General features: G+C 47.0%; 1 protein-coding gene across 8 annotated transcripts in view; it reads right to left on the reverse strand.

Moving 5' to 3' along the window:
- B3GALT4 (beta-1,3-galactosyltransferase 4) overlaps positions 1-8,679 on the reverse strand; it is a 28,556-nt gene extending 19,877 nt beyond the window's left edge. For 2 of the 8 annotated variants that reach the window (XM_053296938.1, XM_053296935.1), the window contains exon 1: positions 7,153-7,744. The gene's annotated coding sequence lies outside the window, so the exon portion shown is untranslated. Of the gene's footprint in view, positions 1-938; positions 1,411-1,436; positions 1,459-7,152; positions 7,745-8,551 lie in introns of those variants that run through there. The other 6 variants (XM_053296939.1, XM_053296936.1, XM_053296934.1 and 3 more) reach the window with 5 other exon arrangements.
- Between the last annotated feature and the right edge of the window lie 4,395 nt (positions 8,680-13,074).

A 13,074-nucleotide genomic window follows, 5' to 3' on the forward strand; every position in this document is an offset into this window, starting at 1 on the left:
TCTGTTTGCTTTTAGGAGGACCCTGAAGACGTACTTCTTTTCCCAGGCCTTCAACTGAGATTTGATTTTTAAATTTTAATGTGTTTTTAACATGTTTTAATCTTATTTTCATCTTATGGGTTTTTTAACTGTTTTATTGTTGAATTGTTTTATGGTATTTTATACTTTATTTGTTGATTGATTTTAACAGTCTTTGCTTTATTTGTAAACTGCCCTGAGACAATTTTGGAAGGGTGGTATAAAAATTGAAAGAAAGAAAGAAAGAAAGAAAGAATAAAAAGTCACAGCACGAAATAATGGACACTCTGCTGTGTTAGTTAAAGGCATCCCAAAGTTTGTCCACTACTGACTGGCGCCACCACCCATATACTATGATATCCCACACCACCAACCAGAACTTAATGCAATCGCCTCTTTCATCCTTTCAGTTCAGCAAAGTTGTCTATGATCTGTTGTATATCCACTTTCTTTGCTCGTTCGTTTTCAATGGACAGCAAAGTAAGGGCCATTGAGACTTTCCCGAGACACAAAATTCCTCAGATAGTTTTTGATAAGCTTCAGTTTTGAGAATGATTTCTCAGAAGATGCCACTGGTTACCGGTAGGGTCAGGAAAAGCATATCAGAGTTAACTCCATTTGACAGCTATTAAGGCACTATTTTAATACGATGAGGGCTTACTTGATCTGGCTGCTGTTAATATGGGCTTGGTCCCACATTTAACTAGGGATAATACTTGGTGCCTGTTTACTGCCAAACATAACATGCCAAGGGCTGCATAGCACTTCTGAAGGGCTCTCATCATTTCCCAGTGCTGCTGGACAAAAAACAGCATCACTCCCATCTAGCTTGAACTGAACACGCACAGCCATAGCCCAAATCCCTCCTGAAAAGCTCTTAAGATGAATGGGCAACCAACTGCAGAATGCCCAGCGCTTACCTGGAAGCTGGTGAGTCCTGGGGCTGGAATTTGGAGCCAAGAAGTCCTTAAGCATTCTTGGGAGAGATTAATAGGTGGCGTCACTTTGCTCCTCTGTGCTTTCCTGCAGTAGGGACTTAAAAGGAGATGCTTCCTACTGCTAACAAGGGAAGGAAGTATGAAGCATCTCTAGCCTTCCCAGTCCTGGCCGCCGCTTGCAGCTTGCACAGTGAGGTGAGATGAGGTGAGGCCCCCTTTTTGCCAGAAATCCTCTTCGCAAAAGTGATTAGTTTTTGTTGTCCCTTTTAAGTCCCTCCTGCGGGATGGAGTAGGGGAGCAAAGTGACGCCACCTATTAATATCTCGCAAGAGTGAAAAGGCAGCAAAGGAGCGCTCGATCAAACTGAGCTTCACACATGACTCAAACTCGCCTGGGAGGCTGTGCCTGCTCTGGGCTCTCTCTGTGTATCTCTGCTGCACTCCCTGTACCCTGCGATTTTTTAAAAAGACTTGCTCATACCTTCAATTTTGTCCTAGCCTCTGCGTCAGATGATCTGCCTGCCTGGTCTGTATCCAGCTTCACTTGGAACATTTTTCTTTCTGGCCTCAGTGGCGGAGTCAGTCCGCCAGTGGCCTGTAGACGGCCGCGGCAGCAGCTCTGCTCACCCCACCCCTTGCGTCAGACATCGGGGTGTGTGGTCTGGCTCCTGAATGGAGCCGCACGGCTCCGTTCGAGAGTTAGGGCCAGGCCAGCGCTGCATTCACAGCACGGCCAGGAGCGGCTCTTCCCTGCCTTTAATGCAGGGAAGAGCCGCTCCTGGCCGCACCGCGAGTGGAGCGCCGGCCATTTAACTCCCATACAGGGCCACGCGGCCCCACTCGGGAGCTAAACCAGCACCCCCGCATCTGACATCAGACGTGGGGGGCGTGTCTGGGGCCGCACTGGCGGCCCCTGATTGGCGGCGGCCCAGGTTCTTTGAACCCATTCACCCAGTGGTGGCTCCGCCCCTGTCTGGCCTCTTGGATTTCTTGAAGGAAAACAAAGTATTCCCCTCATTTTTTTCTTGGAGACATTGGAGGGAGTCGGGGCTGGAGGAGGCTCTCCTGCAAGCCTCACTCTCTCTCTCCCTGTCCTAGCCAGACACGCCACCCCCGCCCTTGCAGCAGTTACTGTCTGCCCCCCTCCGCCTGCCATTCGGAGTCAGCAGAGGTTGATAAAGATCTCCCGCTCGATCAGCTCTCTGATGGATTCTCTCACCCGTGTCCATCACCTCCACCAGACACAGCGAGCGGGTGGGTTGATGGGGGAGGGGCTCACTGCAGCTCAGCTGAGCCTGATCGGGGGGGGGGTGGCTGGGCAAGTGAAATGAGAGCAGGCGCTCACTGCCGCCATAGCGGAGGCAGCAGTCAGCAGAAGGTGCCCCCAAACCTACAGCACCCCCATTTTTTTGGGCCAATTTGGCCAATGCCTGGAGGCGGCCCTGCTGCTAGCTCTGGCTTGGAACACCACTAGCGCTAGGTGTGAGTGGAAGAAGAGAGAAGAGGGGAGAGTCCATGGAATGTGACCACGTATGCGCACCAAAGACGATGGGGGGGGGGGACGACAATAAGGGAAGGAGGGAGAGGCAGAGCCGAGGAGGAGGAGGAGGAGAAGCAAGGAACAGCAAGATGCAGGAGTGCCAAGGAGAGGAGCACCCGCAGAAGGCGGCAAAGGCAGCGAGCAGCTTCTGTTAACCGCGCACTGAGCATGACATGATTGCCTGCTGTACACCTGCTGCTCACGGCCATGAGGCAGGCAGGCAGGCAGGCCTAACCTGCCCGTATGGAAGAGAGAGGGCGCACAGGTGCAGCTGGTCTTGCCTTTTGAAGGCAAGGGGAAACCACCACCCCCATCATCGTCCTTGCCACACAGAGGCCGCCGGCCGTTGTGTGGCCCACCCGGCTGCCCAGCTGCAATCGGGCAAGCGCCACAGCCGCGGGGGATGGGTGTGCAGGACTGGCCTCTGGGGGACCCTTTGAGGCAGTGGGCCAGGAGACAACTGTCTCCCCTTGCCTAATGGATGGTACGCCCCTGGCCAGCACCCTGTTTCTCTGAGTGGCCCACCAGAAGCTCCTGAGAAGCTCACAAATGTCAGATAAAGACATGCCCCCGATCTTTATTGTTGTTCTATTTCTAAACTGACTTTCATTAAAACAATCTCAATCTTGCTGCTGCTCCCCTGCCCCTGAACCTGGGCGCTTTCCAGACTAGACCCTACAACGGGGTCAGGAAGCATCTCGGAAGTGTGCTTCCACACTTCCTGCGTCGTGACACCGCAGTCCCTACGGAGACAGCAGGGCGCCCTTCACATCTCCAATGCCTTGTTGTGAATTTAATTGCTGCGATACAGAGCAAGGACGTCGTATATCCAGCCTGAAAAGGTTGCTGTTTTTTCGGGCTGTTAGTTGCTGTAAGACTGCTCCCCCGGCTTTTTACGATCCGAATGTGACTTGCCCGAACTGAGGCATTTTGCTGCTGTTCCAGCAGCTAGTCTGGAAAGCACCCTGGAGGTAGCATGTAGCTATTGTGACTAATAGCTGTTGATACATTTCTCTTAGGAACATAGGAAGCTGCCTTTTTACCAAGTTGGACCATTGGTCCATCTAGCTCATTATTTTCTACACAGACGGGCAGTGGCTTCTACAAGGTTACAGGCAGGAGTCTCTCTTCACCCTATCTGGAGATGCCAGGGAGGGAACTTGGACCCTTCTGCATGCAAGCATGGAGCTGCTCTTCCCAGAGTGGCCCCATCCCCTAAGGGGAATACCTTAGTGCTCACATGCAGTCTCCCATTCAAATGTGAACCAGGGTAGACCCTGCTTAGCAAATGGGACAATTCATGCTTGCTACCAAACTTGTTCATCTCCTGTAGGCTTTTTGTGTGGGCTCCCACAGAACCCCTGCCAGGCCCCTCTGAAGGGAATGATTTGGCAGGGGGTAGGGATTGTAGCAAATCCGAACCTCTTGGAACTGCTGACTTGCTCAAACACAAAGGCAGTAGGGCTCTAGTATTCCAAATAGAGCCAGTGTTGTGTCATGTCGTGCAGTAAAGTGGTTAGAGCGTTGGACTAGGAACGGGAAGACCTGAGTTAAAACACCAATTCAGCCATGAAACTCACTGGGTAACTCGTTTATCTCTCAGCCTAACCTACCTCACACAGTTGTTATTTATCATAATCATGTACACCGCTCTGGGCTTCTTGGAGGGAGAGCGAGACATAAAAGTAAAAATAAATAAATATAAATAAAGAAAATGCAATGAACGGCTAGGACAGTGGTTCCCAACCTGGGTTCCTCCACATGTTTTGAAGCTGGGGTGATGAGAGTTGTAGTTCAGCAACATCTGGAGGAACCCAGGTTGGGAACCATTGGGCTAGGAGTTGCTCTGACAGCATGAAGAGGAGTGTGTGATTTGTGGTTCTGCTCATGGCCCTGCCACCAACAGAGATCTGGTTGGCAGGGTCTAGAGACAGGGCCTTTTTGGTTGTGGCCTCTCAGCTTTGGAATGCCCTCCCTGAAGAGCTTCGCCATGCTCCCTCCCTCAGTGTTTTTACAAAACAATTTCTTCAAACACATCTTTTTAAAGAGGCTTTTAAATGTTTTATCTGCTGCTTATATCTGGTATGTTATTTAGTTTTTAAATTCTCAGTTTTTACCTTTTTATTAATCATATTTAATTTGAAACTTTTTTAAAAAATTGTAATTTTAAATGTGGTTTTAGTCTGCTCTTTTAACTTGTTTAACTTTATTAATATTTTATTTTACATTGTATCTATTTTGTTAACATAGTGAGCCGCCTTGAGCAGAAGTATAATGGAGGGGTGGGGTATAAAGATTTTAAATTAATAAATACATGGCACGTTCCCTGACAGTGATTTTACTTTGCTTAACCATGGAAGGGCAAGTGTGTATTCACATAGTTATTTATTATTATTATTAATTTATTTATTAGATATGTATACTGCCCTTCCAAAATGGCTTTAGGGTGGTTTACAGCATGAGAAAAACAATTAAAACAAATTAACAATTAAAATCAAACTATTAAAACACAATACAACCAATAAAACAGCTAAAATCCCTGGAAATCAGGGCAACAATTTAAAACAGTTAATCATTTATCCAGCTATAAGTCAAAGTCCCTGAAAGCTATCAGGGAGCACTCCATATACAATTCAGGTTTTTCATTGCACATTGGAGCTTAGCCTGATTTATGTCCAGGATATTAAAAAATCAACTTTTTTGGGGGGGGGGGGAGCAAATTTTAAATATCCGTGACTCGCAGCACTTCATTCCTCTTAATCCCTCAGTAAAGCCTGCTGTTTGGGAAAGCTCCTGGAGATGCTCCCAGGGACTGAACCTGAAAGCTTCTGCATGAAAAGCAGATGTCCTAGCACTAAGCTACAGCCCCATCTATCCTGTACCAGTGCAGCCTGATACAGAACAGGTGTCACACTCCTGTGCCTCCCATGAATGCCTGTGTGCAGATGCGTAACTATAATAGGGCAAAGGGAGACAGTTGTCTGGGGGCCCACTACCTTGGGGGGGCCCCCAGAGGCAAGTCACATGACTGACTCCCCCAGCCACGCACCCGCCCAGGCTTCCTTCAGTTGTCTTTATCCTCTGAAACTGATGTGAGTTTTAAGACATGGAGCTACCTTTCTCTAGTACCATTAAATGACTTGCATCGTCCACAATTTACAAAACCTTAAAAAAAATAATTTATGATTATGTTCTATTGTGGCATACATATATACATATACATATACATATATACATATACATATACATATATATATATATATATATATATATATATATATATATATTTATATTTATATATATACATACATACTCTGATCAAATTTTACTGCTTTTTGTTACCACTATTCAGCCTCATTTAAGATTTCTTTACTTCATGAGCTGAGCTTCAGTGAGGGGAGGGGCCCATTTTAAAATCTTGTCTCTGGGCCCACTCCAACCTTGCTACGCCCCTGCCTGTGTGGTGGCGTTCTGTGACAACTGTAGTTTCCAAACCATCTTCCAAGGCAGACACGTATAGAACAGACTTTGCAGGAGTCCAACTGGGACAGGATCAACCTATGGTACCATCGAAGCCAGGGGCCCACTAACTCTCCCTCACTAGCAGTCTTCAGGCAGAAGCCTGCCAGACTTCTCTTGGGGTTACTCTAACTCTGGATGTCCTGCATCAAGCATGTGGCTGGACTAGATGGTCTCCAAGACCCCTCCAACTCTAGGATTCTGCGACTTGCTGAAGGCCACAGACTGAATTCAAGGATTCAAGAATTCAGTGGGTGACATCCAGTCTAATGCTGCCCTAACACAAGAAAGTTCCACATACACAAGAAAGTCATGTACCTGTATGGATATAGACAGTTGCACACTACCTTGCACTTTCCATTTGCTTGCACAAGTCTTGAAGTTATGCAACAAGGATAGTTAGAAGGATAGACTTCTGGGTCCTAAATACAGGGCCTCTCATTTTAACCAACATTTGCTGCTATAACCCAACACCCACTTTAAAGAAAACACAGGAGCCATAGTCCATGAGCCAGGCCCACAAACCTTGGCCGTTGGTGCTATCCCAGGAGACAAATGCTCACAGTGGTTTTTGGCAATGTGTCCCCCCGCCCCCCACTCCCCAAGATGGAAAATTGGTGATTGCATTGTTGCAATTACAGCATCTTTATCCTGACCCCCAAACCACTGGGATAAAACTACAGGTTTTATCACGGAGATAAGAGTTAGGGTCAGGGTTAGGGTAACACTGAACTACTTGTATTCTCTCAATGGAGTAATCTTTGGAGGATGTTCTTACCAATTTCCATTTCCATTCCTGCGACAACACTAATACAATTTTATAGTAGTCTTTGTGTTTTTTAAACTTTTCAAAGCTTTTAAAAAGCCATGATAAATTTGGCTGCTGCAGGCCCAATGGTCAGGACAAAAATGGATGAGGATATACTGAAAGCTGAAACTATTGCAAGGCTATCCCCTCTTTTCCATCTCTAGGGGGCTGTCGAGTCGGTGTCGACTCCTGGCAACCTGTAGCCCATGTCGAAAATCACACTGTGCATTCGTCTCCCCCAGATGGTACCGACCACCCCAGCTGGCTCATATTCTACTCCTTTCCTACCCGTCCCTCTCCTTTTAATAGAAAAGCAAGTTAGAGACTCACCTGTCCTCAAGTGAGGGAGTTCTGCTTCTTCAGGAGACAAACAGTGCAGAGGCTGGTCTGTCCTTAGGGCTCTTTTAATCCCCATTAAAATCAAGGGGAAGGCGGCCCCGTACTGGCGGATTTCCTCAGGTTTCACACCCTACCAGGGCTCTCCAAGGACAGTCCTCCTGCAGGTAGCAGGCTGGCTGCTGGTGTGAGACAGGGTCTTGCTGAAAGCACGTGAGGAGCAGTGCTGAGATCGTAGTTGGGGATCTCTGTCTTGCACCAGCTTCTCATGAGTTGGAGGAAGTCCCTCATCACAAGCTCAGAATGGACAGCTTCTCTCTCCAACAAGATGTCAACTGAGACTCATGCATACAGGCTGCCTCTGGTGGAAGGGGGAGTCCGTAGGGGGCCATGATGGAAGCAGGCAGACACTTCAGGCTTTTTCAGAGCGCCTGAGGGCTGCCCTTGTCCTCTGTAAATAGGATTCCAAAGTCTGCCTCTCCCGGCTGACACAACTTGGCAAGTTGCCTAAAATCTAGAAGTTTCAAGGTTGTACTTTTATGTCAACGTCCACTGGACCGAGCAGGGCTTGCTGCTGGTAAACATGTGTCCCCACCCCACACCCCACCCCGCCTTTCCACCTACAAATTGCATCTCCCCACTTCTTTCTTGTCCTGATTTCCACTCCTGCCCTTCCCCTCCATTTCTCTCCACACTCTCTGGATTAATTTAATTTCTCCTTCCTGCCATGTCCCTGTTCATTTCTTCCCTCCCCGCCCACTAAACTGATTTCTCAGTACCCTCTACCACGTTTATTATTTATTTATTCATTCATTCATTCATTCGTTCGTTTTTTATACCGCCCTTCCGAAATGGCTCAGGGCAGTTTACAATGAAAAACAGAAACCATTAAAACCAATAACAATTAAAACAGAAATATAAATATGAACACCAGTTAAAAACATCTTAAAAAACAAACTATCAGAACAATTAAAACCCTGAAAACCAGGTTAGCATTAAAACAATTAAAACTAATTAAAACCCTGAAAGGCCAGGCCAAACAGAAGGGTTTTAAGGGCTCTCTTGAAGGTCAGTAAGGAATTAAGATTGCGAATTTCTGCCAGGAGTGCATATACATTTGTATAAGGCATATGCCACTCTTTACTTTAAATGCCTTTTCTGAAATGCTGCTGCTGCTGCTGTTGTGTTAAACCCCTTCCAGTTTCAAACGCTGCCTTCAATCCCCTGAGGAGGCCTGGCAGGCCATGAAGCCTCAACTCAGGTGGCCCAGTTGCAGCCTCCATAGGGCCACTGGGGCCTTTTGCAACACCAGGCCAGGATTTGGTTGTGTGTGTGTGTTTTTAAATGAAGAGCAGATTGTAGGCTACCAGACACCGGATAACAAATCACCAACCTTTGACTCACGTCTAGCAGTAATCCAAAAAGTTCAGGAATAAAGCAGTTGCCTGCATGGAACAGCCCCCAAACGAAGGGCAAAGGGGCCCATTAAGAACCATAGGCCGAAGCCAGCAAGGAAGCAGCCATCTTGTCAGTGAAGACCAGGGTGGGGGAGGGGTGTGTGGGCAGGGGAGGTTAGAGACCAATGGAGAACGAATGCACCAGCCCAATGGGTGGCCTTTCCAGACATGCTCCTAGGCAGCCCCTTGACTCTTCCCCGAGGCAGCTAAATGAGAGCAGGAAAGAAAGGGTTGAAACACCCCTTAGGGTTTATACAGTGTTGTAAGAAAGAGGTTAAACACTCTGGGAACAAAGGTGTGCTGTGAACCACGTACACTTCTTAAGAAGCTGCCCCTGTTCCCCAGAGACATCCCCAAATATCAAGAGACTGGATAACCACACTGCCCTGCACTGCAGGGTCGTCATACGCTCCTCTCTCTAGGCCTCACCCCGCTTCTCCCAGCTGTGGTTGTAGACAGAGGGCAGGTCCTAGTTCACATGAACAATGTGGCCTGCATGTTTGTTAAACATTTTTAAAAAATTCTGCCAGTCCAAATACAATCCATGCAGGCCTCTCCGAAGGTAGAGGCTGTGGTGGTGGGGTGGTCACTCATGGCCATGCAGGTATGAAGGCCCCATGCTGCGGTACAGATTTAGGGCCAACAAAAGGAAGGACCTTTTCACACAGCACACAATTGATCGATGGAATTCTCTTCCAAGGGAGTTCCCCCCAGCTTCTTTATGGCTCTCAGATCTGTATATACAGTGATTTCCGTTCACTTGAGGGGGTCCATTCTAAATTCCTTAGGGCCATCTTTTCAACCCCCTGCTGTGTGTCAAATGCTAAGTTGCGTTTGGAAGCAGGCTTGTCAAGCTTGGAGTCCTGTGCTTGGACTTATATCTTCAACTTTTGGTTGAAACTGATTTATTCCCCTTCTGGCCTATCTCCCTTAATTTTCAAGGATGAACATCCCTCTGATTGGAATCCAATCATTGGATGCATCTAATTACAGAAAAGCTAAAATCATATCGGCTGTCAATGGAATAGCTTCTCCCTCTGGCCTATGATAATGCTCTGGTGATCCTTAAGAGGAGTATTATTGATATGGAGTGCCAGTCAGATTTAAGCCAGGCACCAAGCCTCGTAAGCTTTGGAGCCACCAAGCTCTCACAAAAACCAGCTAAATACCTGTATGACCTGATAGATCCAGCACACAGAAGAGCCCTGACATTGGCTTGGCTGGATGTGCTGCCCTCTGCAGTGCTAGAGGGTAGGTATAGGAGAGTTCCTTATTTGGAGAGACTGTGCCCTTGTGGAAGTGGGAATATTGAGACGGCTGGCCAAGTGCTTCTGTACTGTTCTTTCTATTGCGAGCTGCGTTCCAAATATATTGCTCCTCTCATTCTTAGATACCCTGACAATTTGGATGAATTTTATGTAAATTTCTTTCTTTCTGATAAACACACTTATGTCTCGCACTCAGTAGCCAAATTATGTACAGCTGTGATTAAAATTCGCTCATGGTGTGTCAGAAATGGTTAATTTTAATCATCCCTCCTTTTTCTTTTTAATTTAATTTATTTTTAATCAGTTACATATATATATATATTCATATTCTATGTAAGTGATTTTTTAACATGTATATGCATGTGTGTGTGTTTATATTGATATCTACCCTCAGGGTAGATTTATTTGATCTGGATTGTGTATTTGATCAAAGATCGCAATAAACCGAACTGAATCTTCCAGGGAGTTATTCACACATGGCTTCATGCTGTGGGGTAAATGGTGAGCGAAGCCACTTCAAATTACACTCGTGGCATTGAGGGAAGCAGCCTCCACCTCCCGCCCTGCTCTCAGGTTTTATTTTGATGCAGATTCACATCGCATGCCTTCGTGTGTTTTTTAATTAATTAATTTATTATTATTATTATTATTATTATTATTAATTCGATTTTCCTTCTAGCCAATGGGTAGGTGGGGGGAGAGAGATTTCTAAAGCCTATATCTGCATTCCTAAAAGAGTGTATCCCTCTTATCATGTTAATGATTCTACGTCAGTGCCCCTCCCTATTTGCTCCAACATATTCAGAAAAACTCCTTAAAAACAGCATTTTAAATATCCGGAAATACATTAAGACAAGCTAGAATTTGGAAGACAAAGCCCTGTGTGTGTGGAGTGCTTCCAAGGATCTTGAATGGACTTCGGGGTATGTTTGGCTGGTGTCTGAACGCACACACTCTCTTCCGGAGGAGATTCGGGGTAGCAGCCCTGTCTGTAAAGCCTCCAGGGGATGTGGTGATTGCCACCAGCTTGGATGACTTTAAAAGGGGCATAGACACATTCATGGAGGACAGGTCTATCAATGGCTGCTAGTCTGGTGGCTATAGGCCACCTCCAGCCTCAGAGTCAAGATGCCTCTGAATACCAGTTGCAGGGGAGCAACAGCAGGAGAGAGGGCATGCCTTCAGATCTTGCCCATGGGCTTCCCAGAAGCATCTGGTGGGCTGCTGAGGGAAACAGGATGCTGCTGGACTAGATGGGCCTTGATCCAGCAGGGCTGTTCTTATGTTCTTACTCTTAGGTCTGGTGGGGCTGGAATAACTTGGATTCATTGTAGGAGGGTGAGCGGGTTGTAAACTATTTTCACTCTGGTTCTCTCCTGCCTGCCCTGTATCCATGCACTGCAAGGGGAGAGATTGTGGTAGAGGAAGCATCAGTATCAGGGCAGCCCAGCAAAGTAATTTAAGTGTTGTTAGAACCATATTGCTCAGGGCAGGTGCTGGGGTGGGGGCGGCAGAAGCACATTGGGACACAATGGGACACATCGAGGCAATTCTCACAGTCACAGAGCATGGGTGGGGAGGACGTGGGGAGGCTGCTTTTAACTCAGCTCTCGCCCCACCCAGAAAACTAGTATAAAACAAGAACATGTTTACGAGAAGAAATGGTTGCAAACATTAAAAAAAACAACAGAAGTACAGGAACAAAAGTTGAAAAGTTCAGCTGGCAAGGACAAAGTACACAATATAAAATGACAAGTTCTCACTAGCCTTCTCTCCCAAGGCCTAGCAGGTTCCAGTAGGACCAACTCCCTCACTGCTACCTTCCCTGGTAGTTTCAGTTCGACCCTCCCCTGCTGGGGTTCCAGCCACTTAGACAACACTTAGCAGCACTCTCTCACCAGAGGCGTATCTAGGGAAAATAGCGCCTAGGGCAAGCACTGAAATTGCGCCCCCCCCCGTCCAAACATCTGACACCCATATTTCAGATAACTTTACCATAATATCAGTTCAAATACAAGTATTTATTTTATTTTACGTTTTTTATATCCCGCTCTTCCTTCTTCTCCAAGGAGCCTAGAGCGGTGTACTACATACTTAAGTTTCTCCTCACAATAACCCTGTGAAGTAGGTTAGGCTGAGAGAGACGTGACTGGCCCAGAGCCACCAAGCAAGTCTCATGGCTGCAGAGGCGTAACTATAGGGGGGGCAGGGGGGGCACGTGCCCCGGGCGCCATCTTTTCTGGTCATGTGGGGGGCGCCGCCATGACAAATTTTCTTTTTATTTTTTATTAATTTTTTGTTAATACAAATGTTTCCTGCTCAGTGCAGCAGCGCTGCAGCAGTCAAGGGAGCGCGTCGGTGCCCCCTCCCCCACGAGCGGTCCCTTCCGTGCTGCCCGCGCCTCCCCCATTGCTTTGCTGGCACCTGGCGGTCAGTCAGTGGCCTGGCTTGGCGGCGGCGGCGGGCACTTGTGAGGAAAAACCGAAGTATAATGTAGTATGTTGGGGGGGCGGGGGGGCATGGGGGGCACCATTTCAGTGCTTGCCCCGGGCACTGTTTTCCCTAGTTACGCCTCTGCATGGCTGGATGGGGATTTGAACTCGGGTCTCCCCGGTCCTAGTCTAGCACTGCTTCACATTACATGGCATATATACAACCATTCTGGTATGTTTGCCAGGAAAGCTAGATTGGACCCTGCTCCTCCCTGTGCTTACTGCTGTGCAAAGCCAGAAGCTGCCCTCTGCCATAGTTTCCTTATCTGATTGATGATACCCATCTACTTAAAAAAAAGAGAGAGAGAGAAGCTATTACTGTAGAGGTACCTTGTACAGGTGAAACTCGGAAAATTAGAATATCATGCAAAAGTCCATTAATTTCAGTAATGCAAATTAAAAAGTGAAACTGATATATGAGACAGATGCATTACATGCAAAGTGAGATAAGTCAAGCCTTAATTTGTTATAATTGTAATGATCATGGCGTACAGCTCATGAAAACCCCAAATCCACAATCTCAGAAAATTAGAATATTACATGGAACCAAGAAGACAAGGATTGAAGAATAGAACAATATCGGACCTCTGAAAAGTATACAGTGTACTGTGCTTGATTGGCCAGCAAACTCGCCTGACCTGACCCCATAGAGAATCTATGGGGCATTGCCGAGAGAAGGATGAGAGACATGAGACCAAA

Source organism: Hemicordylus capensis, chromosome 2 (assembly GCF_027244095.1).
Source record: "Hemicordylus capensis ecotype Gifberg chromosome 2, rHemCap1.1.pri, whole genome shotgun sequence".
In the NCBI taxonomy this organism is placed as follows: domain Eukaryota; kingdom Metazoa; phylum Chordata; class Lepidosauria; order Squamata; family Cordylidae; genus Hemicordylus; species Hemicordylus capensis.